The sequence below is a fragment of the Archocentrus centrarchus genome, chromosome 3 (assembly GCF_007364275.1).
Source record: "Archocentrus centrarchus isolate MPI-CPG fArcCen1 chromosome 3, fArcCen1, whole genome shotgun sequence".
Taxonomy (NCBI): Eukaryota; Metazoa; Chordata; class Actinopteri; order Cichliformes; family Cichlidae; genus Archocentrus; species Archocentrus centrarchus.
The window spans coordinates 33,663,126-33,678,922 of record NC_044348.1 but is presented as its reverse complement, the minus strand read 5'-3'; the positions used below and the strand labels follow the sequence as shown (position 1 = coordinate 33,678,922).

The 15,797-nt window shown below is 40.2% G+C and overlaps 1 protein-coding gene across 2 annotated transcripts in view; it reads right to left on the bottom strand.

Moving 5' to 3' along the window:
* Positions 1-14,644, bottom strand: part of LOC115778097 (myocyte-specific enhancer factor 2A-like) — a 41,593-nt gene extending 26,949 nt beyond the window's left edge. Inside the window, exon 1 of one of the 2 annotated variants that reach the window (XM_030726125.1) lies at positions 14,517-14,644. The gene's annotated coding sequence lies outside the window, so the exon portion shown is untranslated. Of the gene's footprint in view, positions 1-6,234; positions 6,327-14,516 lie in introns of those variants that run through there. The other variant, XM_030726127.1, reaches the window with a different exon arrangement.
* Between the last annotated feature and the right edge of the window lie 1,153 nt (positions 14,645-15,797).

The following is a 15,797-nucleotide window of genomic DNA, read 5'->3' as shown; positions in this document are numbered from 1 at the left end:
CCTCCCACAGTCCAGATACTGGGGTTAGGTTAATTGGTGATTCTAAATTGCCCATTAGTGTGAGTGTGAATGGCTGTCTGTCTCTGTGAGGTGGCCCTGTGACAGGCTGGCGACCTGTACAGGGTGTACCCTGCCTCTTGCCCTATGACAGCTGGGATAAGCTCCACCAACACCCCCCCACTCCTGCGACCCTGACCAGGATAAGCGGAAGAGAATGGATGGATAAATAAGCCATATGCAGAGCAGGTTTGTGCATTGCAAGCATTGCACTGTATTGTTAGCAATGCATGAATGGCTCCACCTTGCTATCAAATTCTGTTTTTCCTTGTTTTTCTTTATGACGGGAATGCACACAACCTGGGAGTCACGTCACATCCAGCTCCAACACCCAACTTCAGAGGAAAATGGAACACATTGTCAGAGCTCATGCTCGGTATGCTAGTCATGTCTTACAGGTTTTTCTACTGGCTCCATGACATGCTAAAGGTTGTGCACCCCTCCCTGATCATTAAATAATACAAAGGGGGTGGATGGGTGGGGGTTACAGGTTTGGCTGTGTACAACTCTCTTCCACAGCATGTCTTTTGTCCTGTCTCTCTCCCCTCAGCCCCAACCGGTCTCAGCAGATGACTGCCCCTCCCTGAGCCTGGTTCTGCTGGAGGTTTCTTCCTGTTAAAAGGGAGTTTTTCCTTCCCACTGATGTCAAGTGTCATAAATCTTGCTTTTCTGACAGTGAAACATCATGACCCATGACTCTACTGGGCAATTCTTATGAAAAGTGAAGTGTGGGAGTTTGAAACAGTGTGCCACCCACATAGTTCTTAAGCAACACTGTTTCAAAATCATGTTTACTAAAATGTTCCAGGATTAAATGACGGTTGCATCATCTAATCAACTAATATTTCAGTGATTCAAAAATACTTTGGAATAACCTTTACAAGTATTTATCTGTATGTCTTAGAATTTCAATTAAATCTATATTTAAAAGTACAAAAAAATGTATTTATTACCAGAGTGATGACAGCGAGCCCAGACATAGCTAAAATAGTGTGAAGTAAAACCCCTGCATGCTGCCAGCTTCCTGTTAACTCTGTCAACTGTAGTACTTCCTGTTTCATGATCAGTTTGTCTGGCAAGGAGGGAGCATTGGGTAAATCACCTTTCAAACCACCGCAACCCACACAAACCACCATTACAGTTTTCTTATTCAGCTGAACATAAATTTATTACTGGATCCAAACTTACTTAAACTGAGGGCAAAAGCAAAACACGTTTCCAACAAGTGAGCCAAAAGGTCAAATAGATCAAATCATTTTAAGCTGAACTTTATGACTGATATTTGACTTATTGTATCTGGATTAAAAGTCAAAATATAAAATATATATATATATATAACAAATAATTTGGTGCACACTACTTCCTATTGATGTACTTACAGCTGGTTTCCACTGCTCCAAAGGGCCAGTGTCAGGAAAATTAAACCATATTATTGTCCAGATTTCCCCTTTCTCACATTTAGCACACAGTAGCAAACAGTCCACTACAGTGGTCTTACTAATGAAATGACTCATTTTAGTTTAGATGAGGGTGCTATCTGTATAAAGTCTGCAAGAGGCAGGAAACATGATGTTCCACTCATGTAATTTGAATTAACTTGCTATGTTCTCACATCAATCAGACGTCACATGGACTTTGTACAACAGAGCTGGCCGGTTAAAGGCCATTCGATGTCCAACTTGTGTTCTCACACGCACCTTTGTCGGATATCTTGAGAAGTTCACGGCTGCAGTCCATGTGTGAAAATAGCTAACAAAATTGAAAACAAGATAATCACATTACACTATTAGTGCGGTGTCACTGATGATCCTTTTGCCTTATAATTCCAGTGCTTCCCTGTCCTTTTCCTTCACTTGTCCCTTTCTGAAACTCCCATACTCCAATTCTCTCAGGCTTTGAAGGTTTAGTTCAGTTTGAGCCAAGAAAATAAAAAGAGAGCCTTCGGTCAGAATAAATTATAAAACTAATTACCACGTTTGGAAACAATTTGTTTTCAAGGACTTTGACAGGGAATAATAAATCTAAATAAACTTTTATTTAAAATTTCAACTACATGCATCAATCATGATCTCAGCATTGACCAACGTAATCATGAGTAACATGTTGCCATGATGGGACTAGAAGAGGAGGTACAGACATGCATAAAGTAGTGTATATGCAGCAAAACACAGCTACACCCACACCGAACCACATGGTATTTTTGCAGGGGTGGGGGTTTTGTACAAATTAGTTACTTAGCTGGTGATAAGCTGTTTTTTTTCTGGGGGGCAGAGACATGATAGCAGTTCCCTTTGCTTCCAGTTCTAGGCACAGCTAACTTATGGGTTATATGCTAATCTACTGGCTATAGCTTCGTAGTTGTACTATATAATATTGGCCCCGGTCCATTCTGATGAATAAAATCAACCAGTGTTCTTACACATCAATAGAGGCGATAGATGGACAACATAGTGTAGTTTTCATGCAGTAAATAAATACTGTATCAATGAATCAAACTTCTCTGTTTATTGCACTCCAGGGAAGGGATGCCCTTTTTCTTCACTCTAAAGCAACCTTTAAGTTTTGCACAGTGCAGTTCAGTCAACAACTATGTGTAAAAATTAATTTCGCAAAGCATCTGTGATTGTACATGTAGAAATGTTGTATTAGAGTATACTTAGTACCATGCACTTCCTCTTTCAACATCCACCCTTGACAAAGATACGATGGGGCCCCATTTAACACTGGACTGCTGACCTCACTAAGTCTTGCTGAAGGAGCTTTGTAAAAACAGCAAATTCTGCACAGCACTTCTAACACTGCGAGCACTAATTGATGGCCCCTTTAACGCTTCCTTATGTAAAGCATAAACAAAAGCTAGAGCTGCAGAAGGTCAATCATTTTCTTTCTTAACAGTTTGTTTTCAGTACAAAGCAGCAGAGTAATTGGCAACCCTTTCATCCCTTCTCCTCAATAAAGAGCACGGGTCCATCGCTAATTGTGTTGACCCCACTGTGACCTCTGCTCCAGTCACTCCAACACTGAATCAATGAGGCTTCAAGCTGTTGCTACCCAGCGCACACCCTCCCTGAGCTTCTGCTACCAGCTGAATAAAGAAACCACTGTCTTCCAGTAGATTATGGAGCTGATCCTTGCAGTCAGTGCAGAGATCTTTGGTGACTTGCTGGAAGATGAAAGGGTTTGTTGCTAAAATGTTAAGAACTGATGATAGAGACAGCTTCCTGGTTTGTATCTTTACCTTCCCTGCAGCTTTCGCTCATCTCCTTCCTCTTCTTCACGTTTTGCTCAGTGTCGTCCTTCTTCCTTCTAGCAGCTTATTTGCATGGTATCCAGCAGCAGGAAAAGAGAGGCTCTTTTGCTCAAGGCATATAATAAGGCAGGCTGATAGAAGATTCTCTCTCCCAAGCAAGCCTGGACATTCTTTGAAGTTCTTATAAATGAAGTTTTTATAAAAGTTCTTCGGGAACGCAGGCATGCTAAACATTCCATGTGGTGGACCTGATCCCTGAGGGAGCAGGACGTAGATCAGGCGTGTTTACTGGCTGAAGTGTTTAAGACTTCCCTGTTTATATTACCAGCCTCTACACAAGCCCAGATGTGCACATAACTTCTTTGATGTAAAGAAAGCGAATGACAATTTATGTTAAAAATATTATGGAGCTGCCATTACTCGAAAGAAGCAGCGACTGAATTAACATTTTCTCATGCAAATGATGCTCTGGCACAATGCACAGTTTTTGAATAAGCATGTTAATTTGCATATTACTAACAGCAACAACAGCTGCAAATGAGATTCCTCGTAAACGTGCCCAATGACAAAACCTGACATTCAGTGAAGTCAAAGTCTTCTAAATGTTCCGCTTTAGCCTTTCTTTCCTCTGTGGCTTAGTGAGACAGGAACATGTCTTTCATAATGTAGCAAGTCAGGAGAAAGGAAACCAAATGATGCTGTTGTCTGCTGCCAGGCATGGCAGGAGCACGCACTGTGATTAATTCATCACCCACAGTCAGACGAGCTAGCCTGAGACTTGACGCTGGCCTGTACTGTTTTGCAGGTCACTAAGCTAATGGGTTTTTGCTTAAAATGTAATAATTAAACTCATCTCCACCCTCCAGCAGCTTGGCCATTTAAAGCCAGGCTGAAGGCCAGGCAGATTAGATGGCTTAAACTGTCATCTGCCATACCAGAAGACTCCTCAGTTAGCAAATGAAGGAGCTGTGGTTCTGTGAAGTCTGATTCACTTAAAGGAGAGCAGAGCACACAAAAGGCTATGTCAGTATGTATCAGGCCATAAGAATAATACAATAAAAATGTAATAATATGATAATGTGAATTATACAGGTTAAAAAAGCCCATAGCTTGGAGGCTTCATTTACTGACACCCCATTCTCCTGCACACCACAATGCTTCCCTCAATCTCCCAGCCTTGTAAAACTCCAAGACAGCAGTCTGCTCATTTAATTACTGGCCCACTGTGATGTCATTTCATTATTGTGTTGCTTTTATGGTAGTGGCAGTGGGCTAAGATTTTCCTGTCTCAACACAGAGACACTGATGTCATGCCTGCAACACAGATTGAAACACAAGCTGCCTTGTAAAATAGAGCTGCACTTCCATACGCTCCATTCATTTCATTTAAAAAAAAAAAAATGCTAATTGGTCTCCAAATTAAGTTTGAATCCTGACACGATCTTTTTTCTGTCTGCCATGTTCATGTTTTCTTAAAAGGCTGTCAGCTGAGGGTCTGAGGTGAGGTGAGCCCTGGCTGTGTTTAAGTGTCATTATGTTGGTTATACGTCTGCTGTGTTTCCAAATTGTAATCGTGCAAAATGTACAGTGTAAAATTTATAACAAGAAAAACAGGCTGCAGGTCTGCTCAGCCAATAACAGTTACAAATCGCATGCTGAACCGCTCCCACACAGTTCAATGTCAAGGATCTCCAAGCATCCAGCATATGGAAACACTACGACTACTGCTGAAGTACCTTTAAAGCCCGTTTAGTGTTTGCCTTTCAAACACTCCTGACTGAGACACCCATTATCTACAAATCCTCGCGGGTCATGGAGAGCTGATGAAAATAAAAAGTACATTTCCTGGCAGAAATTAATACATAAAGAGAAAGAACTCCAGTCTTACAGTCTCTAGCAGTGCTAACCAACTAGCCAAATGAACAGTCACTCATTCAGCGACTGCTGTACGGACTGAAGGGATGAAACTGCTTGATAAAAAAGACAAAAAATGTGAACAAAATGCACAGTCTGTACGTTTGTCCTGCAGTCTCAGGACCATGTGGGTGCTTAGCATTTAATTTGGATTTATTGACCACTTTTGGCTGTTCACGACACTATAAAACAATAACAGTCACTTCATGCAGCAAACTTTTTTTAACAGAAGGAAACAAAAAACACACCAAAGTTTGCTGTTAGCGTTCATTTATAAGTTGATCTGATCTTCGTGATCAGATCAGAAAGAGAGGCAGCGTTTTATCTTCCTGCACCAAATAAGCAGGAGGATATTGTGTCATACCTCGAAGCCACAAAATATGATATATGTGTTCTTTACTCTTCAAACATGTGCAACACGATATTCACATTCCTGGATGTTTAGTACCCTTTGTCTTTGTTTTTATTTATCTGAAGTAGGGAATAAACAGCATGGAGGAGTTTAGGCTGCTAATGCTATGATAATATGCACTAATGATTTGCAGCCTCTTTCTCTTGCCTGATTGACTTGGCCTAATCATGTGATCATATTGTGCTGTGTGATTTGCTATGCCTACTTGATCATTATTGACTGAAATGAAGAAAGTAGGGATTCCCCATATCTAGCAGCTGACCTCGGTCACTGAACAGCTGGCAGTAGCTGATAGTGAGAAACTGGGGACTCCCAAATTTCTTATACTGTCTTATACTTTCTGAAGTAGTGGGTGGATGGATGGATGGATGGATGGATGGATGGATGGATGGATAGATGGATAGATAGAGTAAATTTCCCCCCCCTCTTTCCCATGTTATGACACACTGATATGATATCAAAAGAATTTGAAAGTAACACACCCTCCAATCATCCAGTAAAGTTACTTAAAATATCTCTGGTGAATGGATTACTAATTCCAGCTGACATAAATAGTATTTGAGCACTGAGATAAGTACCACTAATAAGTCATGTTACTGACCAATGAGTTTCTTGTTCAGTCATGACTGAGAGGCAGCCAATCCAAGTGTCCTGTTCATCTTCTCCTGCTACTCCTTGGGCTCTGGCGTGGGCTGTGGGAAGTGAACATGAGTGTAAAGTTCCCGAAAGGGACACGCTTGGAAACTTTGCGAGCATCACACCACGAAACACTGCATGCATTTATGAGGTTAGCACTCCTCAAAGCGAATGTTTGCAGAACCACATAGCTCCAAAACTGAGAAGTAGTTGTAGCCTCAGCCCAATCTTTTGATCTGTTAAATGATATTATAATGAATTCTTTAAGATTTTGTTTGTTCCTGCTCTCATTGAAATTCTGCGCTTTGAGCAAAGTAATAACTTCCTTTTTATGTTGTGAAGCAACGGCAAGAAGATCTGAGGCCTCTGTGCTGAGGTTCCTCCAGGCAATCTCCTATCCTCCTGCCCGAAACCCCCACTTATACACACACACACACACACACACACACACACGTCAGCATTAGCATCACTTTCTCTTTGAAATTACTGGGTTGAACTATAAACTCTTTTTTTTAAGTTACTGGACAAGTAGAGCCCTTCCACATAAATTCAAGTTGTTGCAGTCTCACAAAAGTGCCACAACTAGCAGTAACAGAAAACTGTGAGCCTTCAAAGCTCTTCAATATTTTAGATTTTCAAATAAAAGCATAAGAGAATGATGAACACTTAAGATAACTGTCTCCTGTTGAATAGAACGATAAGAAGTGGGTTAGGTTGTGAAAGAAAATAAATGCTCAGAATATACTGAGCAAACAGATGGACAGCGTAGACCCGCAGGACGAGTTTATACGTGTATGCTGAAAACTGGCCGGTATTGCAACATGTGTTATAAGTAGCCTGATTTTCAGACCAACAGTGGCACCCTAAGAAAAATAGTGATTCAGTTTATCTGAACTAATTTGCTAACTGAACCACATCCCCTTAAATTAAAAAAAAAAAAAAACTCCTGCTAGTTTGTAATACTTTTAGTGCAAAGCAGCAAGAACAGAAATGTTTCAGTCTGCTAGTACATCAGCAGCAACTTTACAAAAACTGTTCAATAGGTTAGGCTGATATCTGAATGCATAAATGGTAACAGAGTAACAGCCAGCTGTCTCCTGCTTTGAGGCTGCAGTACAAATGCACAACATCACTGTAACACAGCACAATGCAGCATGGCATGGCACAGTATGGAAAATGTGGCCCTACACATGCAAGAAGAAAAACACACTCTCAGTAAAGCATTCGCTGGAACAGTGTGTGGAGGCTGCTGGTATAACCTAGTCTTCAACTCAGCATAGAGTGACAGCGTCTTCGTGTACAGCCAGCATTAATCAAGTGTTGGCACCATTAAGAACAGTGTCAGGACACTGAGCAGGTCCAAACCACTCTCTGGTCTGGCTCTTGTCCCTACAAATCAACAGTGAGTTTAATTAAGCCAAGCCATGCTGCTATTGATTGAACATTACTGTTTAACCTGGCAGCGCTGCGGGAAATCTATTTACTGAGAGCGACAAAGGCGGACTTATACGATTGCAGGAAAGTAAATTGCAAGGCTAATATTTGGAAATTGTTTTATTTGACTTCTATATTTATTGAGCATAATTTCTTTGCTCCTCTGCAGCATATTTAGCATCAAACGTGCGGGTGTGTGGCCCAGTGGTCAGACGGCAGGCAGCCAGAGGTTTGGCTGGCTAGGAAGAGCTGGCTCAAACCCGATTACTGGGGTGACCCCGCAGGAAGAGTTCTCAAGTCCAACAGATTAGGAGCTCTTCCAAAAACCACAGCAAGGGGAAAGCAGAGAAGAGCGGAGCAGGTCACTCAAAGCTTTCACTGCTAGAAAGTATTGCTCAACACAATAAACATGATTTCAATATTACTTCCATATATAAATACACATAAAATATGTTATATTTCCCTTGACCCTTCAGAGGTGTCTGCAAGTAATTTGAATCAGGACAACCAGAGTTACATAATCAAATAAGCATTTTAATGCGCTCACCTGTCAGAAGCCATGTTCTGTGTAGCTCATTTTAATTAAGATCACCATTTCAAACTGTCAACGCCCAAATACATCTTCATAATCAGCAGTCACAGCAATACTAGCAAAAGAACTGAGAGAACTGTTCAATGAACCCTGACTTCAAAACATGTGACACACACCGTGAGTCGACGATTCCTTAGTTCCTCCAGTCTGAATACTGAAGTGTCTTTGGGCAACATACCAAACCTCAAAACTACCCTCAATGTAACAATGGGTAAATATAATAGGAAAACGTGCTATATGTACAGTATAAACAGCAATGTCCAGCATGGTTTGCAGTGTTAAAGTGCTTTAATTGGTTGATAAGAGTAGAAAAGTGCTTTTTAAATGCAGTCCATTCAATTTGTTCAGGAGATGAAATCTTAAGAGCACTTCTCTCCTTTAGACCAGACAGCTTTTCTGCTGAAATGGGGCATACCTCTCATACACACATTTGTGCTATTGTTTGTATAAAAACCCATCTGTAATGAATGAAGTCATTCTGCTGAATGCGATATGATATCTGAAGAATCACAGTCTATGTAGGCTGTAAGAAGACTGCAGGAACCAGAGCTAAAATAAGCCTGTGCCAACACACAGTCACATCACTCACATCAGCACAGACAGGTAGCAAGCACACAACAAGCTCCTACGGCGAGAGGAATGAGCTGGATCGCATCTTTTCTACTGTGAGTGATAAAGAGCGTCTCGTGTTTTAAAAGGTCATCATCGGGCTAATCGAGGTGGGTAAGAAATGCATTTACCCACGCCGGAGCTACCTGTGTTAGCTTGGTTCCACTAAAGCAGGCCGTGTAACTGTCAGTCAGTCACGGAGAACTCAAAATAAACTCAATGAAAATAAATAAGAAAATAAAACGCACACAGTGCAGCCTCTATTTCTTCAGCATGTGGTGCAAAAAGAGAAGCCTGTCCCTCTGAAGTGTTGCTATTTCTGTTTACCACAAGGCCCCAAATATTCTATCATTAGAGAAACTAGGAGGGGAAGGAAATACCACTCGGGAGCACATGGACTTGGTGCAGCCACTCAAAGGAGCCTAACTGACAGCGTGGATAAGAGATTAAAGACTGTCGCGTTATTGCTAACAGGTTTTACAGCCGCATCTTCATTTAGATGTCAAAAAGGGACATTTTCCCACTTCTTGGAAGAAATCACTGTTTTTATTTAAAGTTGATTCAGTGATTCAGGACTTGTCCAGCACATCGTTCATAATGGTTCGTGCATCTGTTACCAAACTGATGTGCAATTCTCCAGTTCTTAGTTTTTTTAATCTAATAGAATAATAAAAGGGGCTGGTTATAAATTAAAGTTAAAAGTTTACCTTCAGCTAAGAAAAATACACCAAGAAAACCTAAAACAGAGCACGGTCTAATGAGTCACACTCATTATGGACAATGAGCAAGTCCAGCCAACACCTAGCCTGGAAATAATATGAAAGTGGAAACTCGTGGCTCCTTTGCTCCATCCTGGTAAAAAAGATTTCCACCCAGCCTGGTTTGCACTGAGCCAGCTGTTTATCTAACATCGGGTGGGTCTGATAAAATCATCTATTAGCGCTACATCACATTTGTTGCTCTGATTGGTTGTAGTTATCCAGTTGCTTTCAGAGGCTTTTTGGTCTGTGCCCAATGATAACGTGTCTTAGAAATCAAAACTGAGCTGATTACATTTGCACATTTGTATAACGATGCAAGGCTAGCAAATACCACCATGACCGCTGACTCAAGCGGCATCGCGGTAGCTAAAAAGTGTTTGAAGCTGGAGTACCACTGATTGCAGCTGCTGATGCAGCTTACATGTAACTGCATTTAAGAAGCTTCCTTCCCCCAGATTTTTGAAAATACCATACTGGGAAACTTCTGGGAAAATTTTATTTAGTCATCTACATATTCATATCGGTGTCCACATATTTACTATGGCTGGCTGACTGCATTTCTGAGCAGTGATGAATGTAAAGTCAGTTCAATCTGGGACCATGCACTGGACAAATCACACAGGCAAATAATGAAGAATAACTAAATAATTCATTTTAAAATAAATGGCAAGCTTTAACACAATCGTTTTCATCAGGTCTAAATGTAAAGAAGCTTCAATCTGGATCCAGCAGATAAGATGGAGCTGACTATTCTTCTGCACATCCTTGTGATAAAAATGAATAATTCAAGGTTTTCAACTTGTAGTCCAGCATCCTGGACACACCCTCATAACATCCTCAATACCAACCCTTGCATCATTCTCTAAAAACCATTTAGCCATTTTTTTGGATGCTTCCCAGTTTTATTTTGGCAGACTGTGTAATTACATCTATAATTTCTGCTATGATATCCACATGTTCATAGTCTTTTTAATGGCTTTTAGAAGCAGCCCACAGGCTACGTTCCTGCAAGTTTTAGGTTAAGCAATGATGAAAGGCAGGGTCCCACGTTCTCTAAATGGGCTGACCTAAGTTTCAAGGGATATTAAATTCTTTTAACGTAAGCACTAGAAACATGTATTTTAATCAGATTTACAATAATCAGATCATCGTGTGCACAGAACCGCAACGCAACACAACTGGCAATGACAACAGTCCTCAATGAAACCCATCATAACACATGATTGATTTTTAAGAATACAGTACCTCCCATTAAAGTCCCAATACACACTTTGACTTTAAATCTTGGACTCAAGTTTTAGGAAACGCCACACTTTTTTTTTGGTCTCCAAGAATTCCTGGGGGATATATTCAGCTTCTCATTAGCTAAATACTCAGCTATGATCACCAGCTGCCATTTGGTGCTTAGCAAGTAGCATAAAGTGAGTCTTAAAAGCTCTTTGCAGAAAACTGAGCTAAACTCTAGCAGAACTTGGGAAACATTTCAATGCTGAACAACCATCAGCTGGTGGTCTTTTCTCATGGTCATGGCAAAAGAAGACAAATGCATTTAGTTCCTTCTGCTCAGTAATCAAAATCTTGATATTTCTAACCTTGGTCTGACTCAACCTCGGCTCTACATGGAAACAACGCAGACATTCGTTTGTCTGTGGCTCATTTTTTGGCATCGTTCTGTGACCAGTTTTTACAGGGAGATGACATCAGGGTTTCATCCATGTTAGCTGGGAACAACATGCATACATACATATCGTTAGCCTCATAGCATAATTGCCTAAGTCATATTTTGGCCAAATTGAGATACGTGTCTAATTCCACTTTGCTAACACTGTAGATTCATTTAGATAAGATATCTCAATTTGGCCAAAATATGACTTAGCCAATTATGCCATGAGGCTAACAATATATATACATGCTATATACACATTATGTGATGAGAATAGACAGTGTCCAGGCTATGTACAGTATCAATATCTATCCTTAACTGACTGAAGATGGTAGAGTTCTTTCATCCCATTTGCTCCCTGTGGTCTCAGCAGTCTGACAGGGTGACAGTGTAACCATGACCTGATTACCTGTCCCCTGAAGCCTGTAATCACTAAAGCCAGCAGACAGGCCCTGCCGGTCTGCTGACAGGGAGGATAATTGAAGCTGATGTTACATGCTGCTCACCCTGCTGATGAAATATGAAAACAAAGAGCAGGGATGAGGCAGCAGGGACAAGGATGAATGCCTGAACTACAGAGCCACTAATTTCTCTCTATTAATAATCTACTTTCCCATAAGATGTGTAAAATATGTCAACCTCTGATCTGTGGATTGGTCTCTTGTAAGCAAACGCATTTAAAAAGCTTTCAGGTTTTTCCCCGAGACACTGTATCGTGTCTCTGGTTTTCCCCGGTTCATGTTTATCAAAGCAAAAATGCTGTATTACTAGTTTAGCAATTAAATGATGGCACACCACACACCACTCCTTATGGCTCCACAGTTAGACAGTTAAAGAAATTATTAACCCAGCATGGCCACCCTTAACAATCAGACTAAGGGCCTTTCACAATCAATAACAAAATCCTTCTCTAAACAGCTAGAATTGAATTAAAAAAAACATTTCCACACTTTAAGTTTAGGTTAGCAAATCAAACAATTTTCCCATGTCCTTTAAATACAACTTTATGACCGAATGAGGCTAAAAAAGTTTTGGAACTTCTGCCATTACATGAGTTTGTCAATGTTTATCGCTTATCTCAGTGATAAGCAGCGATCTGATGAACTGACTGTTTTATTAATTAACAGACACGGGCAAAGCAGCCACAGCCTGTCTAAAATAAATACAACAAATACAGCTGAACACTGAGCGTTGTCATTCTGTCTTTTCTTTGTTTTCTCAACACTGAAAAGGTCCAACCTTGCCTTTGTGCAAATGTGAGAAACCTAAGAAAACAGGTTTATAAATAGAACACAATAAACAGAATGTAAAATAAAAAAAAAACAAAAAACATCTGTAATTGTTTCTGGGTAAAGTATCCATCACTTTTATGGATGTATTCAAAGAGCTGCATATGCCCCACCACTCAGCCTTCGGCTTGTTTTTCCCTCCTAGTGGCAACTCACGGAACTGCAATGGAAAAACTTTCAGCGTCTCAAAAAGCACAGACCAAAGGGAAAAACTGTACTCTGTCATAACGGGTTATTCCTGGGACGTTTCATATTTGAAAAGCTTTCCCATAACTCAAAGCTGAAAGCTGAGAGAAATAGAAACTTTTATTTCATACCTTAAACTCCCTAATACCAAATCCAGGCTAATTTTTGAAACAAATTTTTGAATAGTTTTTCCCCATAAAATGCTGATCAGTTTCACTGAATTTATTTGATTTTCTAAGCCTTTATTTGACATTATTGCTTCATTTCCACCATTAGAGTTGAAATGATTACCATGGTTATTTTCTTCAGTATAAATGAGTGTGTCTTTAAGTATCTGAAGACGGAGGTTTTCCTAAGCTAGCATCAGGGTTATAACTGTCATTAAGACAGTTTCTGATTTTGAAGTCTCTGCTTTTACTCTATTTTAACAGCGACACATGTCCATATCTAGTTATATATTCTTTATTAAAAAGGTACTACATTGTCCAGCTTTGCATGATTGAAAGTTCCAAAAATTCAAATTTAATTCACATTGTTTTTGTGCTGCCTTTTAGTTGAGCGTCTGCCTAAAAAGGGCAAAAGTAGCTCCAGATTATAAGCTTTCTAAACCCCACTTTCTCCTGATTCGCCAGATTTTGGAAGCCTGCCAGGGGGCAGCACCCTTGTGAGCAGCATCTCACCCTCTTGGTAATGTGCAGCGGTTCTGAAAGCAAGTCATAAACCTAATAAGCAACTTAATTTCTTGTTATTAACTGGAAATGCCAGCTTCTCAAATCTGTCATGATGGAGGCTGAATCTGAACAGGCAACATGTAAAATAAGAATTTAAACAGCACTTCCCCATTTGGTAAAATGCTTAAGTTTAATGTATCAACTTCAAAGAGCCAAAAAACCTTTTTATAAAAACGTATTTTATCAGATTTAAAAAAAAGGAGTACATCTATCACTGTAAGAGAAGGCGCGCTCGTTGTTCTCCGCTGTGCTTATTGATCGACACAGGATCTCCAGCACAGGGTACACTGAAATATTACGGTGGATATTTTGTGATACGTTGTTTCATAGCGGATGAGGTGTTGCTCTTCTAACAGCAGTCTGCTTCAATTAGTTTTAATGCTGCTTTGAGCATTTTTATTTGCTTTAAGCTACCTGGCCTGGCTTAAAACTGTTTAATCGTATTTAATTCACTGCTATTCCATGAATGATAATGTACACTGATGGGGACTTCCAGCATGACTGCCTTGCTTTGGTGTCTTACAAAGGCTACTTTGTGGTTTTAACCTTTGGCACCTATATGAAATAACACTTTGTTTAGGAATGCTCCGGTTATTACTATATTCAAAAATAAATGAGCACCAAAAAGTGCCGTTTTCTCAAAGATAATCCAGTCTAATAAAAGTTTCATGCAGCTCTCACTCAAACCACTTATCACAACAAGCGCAGCAGCCTCCGCGTACTGTATTCACATGAAACCACACTCAGACGTGAAATTACAGCAAACACAAACCGTTACCAAATACAGCCGAGATGGATGGAGATAAAGCTGTTCGTGGCATCAGAAGCAACATTTAAGGCTGTTTCGGAACTAATTCAAACACTGAAAGAATATCGCAGCATTGGAAGAAGGGTCGTGGTTCCCCTCCCTTTCGGTCTCTGCAGCTCAGAAGACAGTAAACAGACTTTCACACAGAAAGACAGACGTGTTTGCTCCACTTACCCCACTGGCCTCCCGGTGCTTCTGTAAATACGGGCTTTTTATCAAAGTGTCTCCGGCTGAAGTACACAGACAGATCCCGTGCGCTATATTTAGGAAACTGACAAACTCAGAGCTGCGAGAGGTTTGACTCCTCCCACCGGAGTGTGTGTGTAGCAACGTCCGTACGTATGTTCGGATCCCCCCCATACACACACACTCACACTAATACACATTGTGTGTGTGAGTGTATTGGAGAGTGGACGTGTCGCAAACAGGGTGTAAATGTGACTTGAACTTTATGCTTTAAATGTGCCTGTAAGCAGCTTCACAGGAGAATAAAATGCCTCAGAAAGCCATCTGCATATTCTTGGTGGATTAGGGGCTCAAAGGGTTAACAGACCTGCAGGCTTCTCTGAGACACAGGCATACCCACTACATAAAGAGAGACAAAAAATCATCAAAATGTATCAAAACACACAAAAAACAAACAAAAAACAAAAATATAATTTCTAAAAAAAAAATCACAGAAAATTCACGCACACTTGAAACAATCACAAACACAAACAAAAGGATGTTATAATGTGAAAAAAATAGTCTCTCTAGCTGAAGCCAACAAGAAGATACAAAGTGACTACATCAAGGGGTAAAACAACCAGAAACAGGAACAAATTTGCCACAAAAAATACCAAAATAACCACAAAGAGACACAAAACTGCTCCAAAGAGATGCAAAACAATGCAAAGGGAAGCAAAACTACAGAAACATGAAAAGTGACTCAAAGAAACAAAAAAAGCCACAGAGAGGTGCAAAGTAACCAAAACAGGCAAAAGAACTATAATAGGACTCAACACAGAAAGAGAGACGAAACACACTAAGTATCTACAGACAGATGCAATCAATAAACGCACAGCTACACTGATGTGTCTGCAAAGAGACCCACACAGTACACAGGCCCACAAACCAACAGTAAAAGATTCAAACAATAAAGAGGTATAAAGCAACCACAAAACATTCAAAATTACAACAACGACAAAGACAAAAAGTGATGACAGTATTTTACATTCGGGTCATTTCACTGTCTTTCTCCTACAGTGTGTGAGAGAGGTGGGCCCCAGTATTTCATCTGTACATGGGTCTATTCATTCTAGCACTTTATTAGTTTGAATCATGGAAGCGCTCTTTTAAAACCGTAGATCAAGATATTAAAAATGTCGACAGCAGATTTTTTTAGAACGAAAACAGCACAGCATGTGAGCCGGCACCATCCCAAACACAGGCCCAGTATAATAATTGATTCATTGA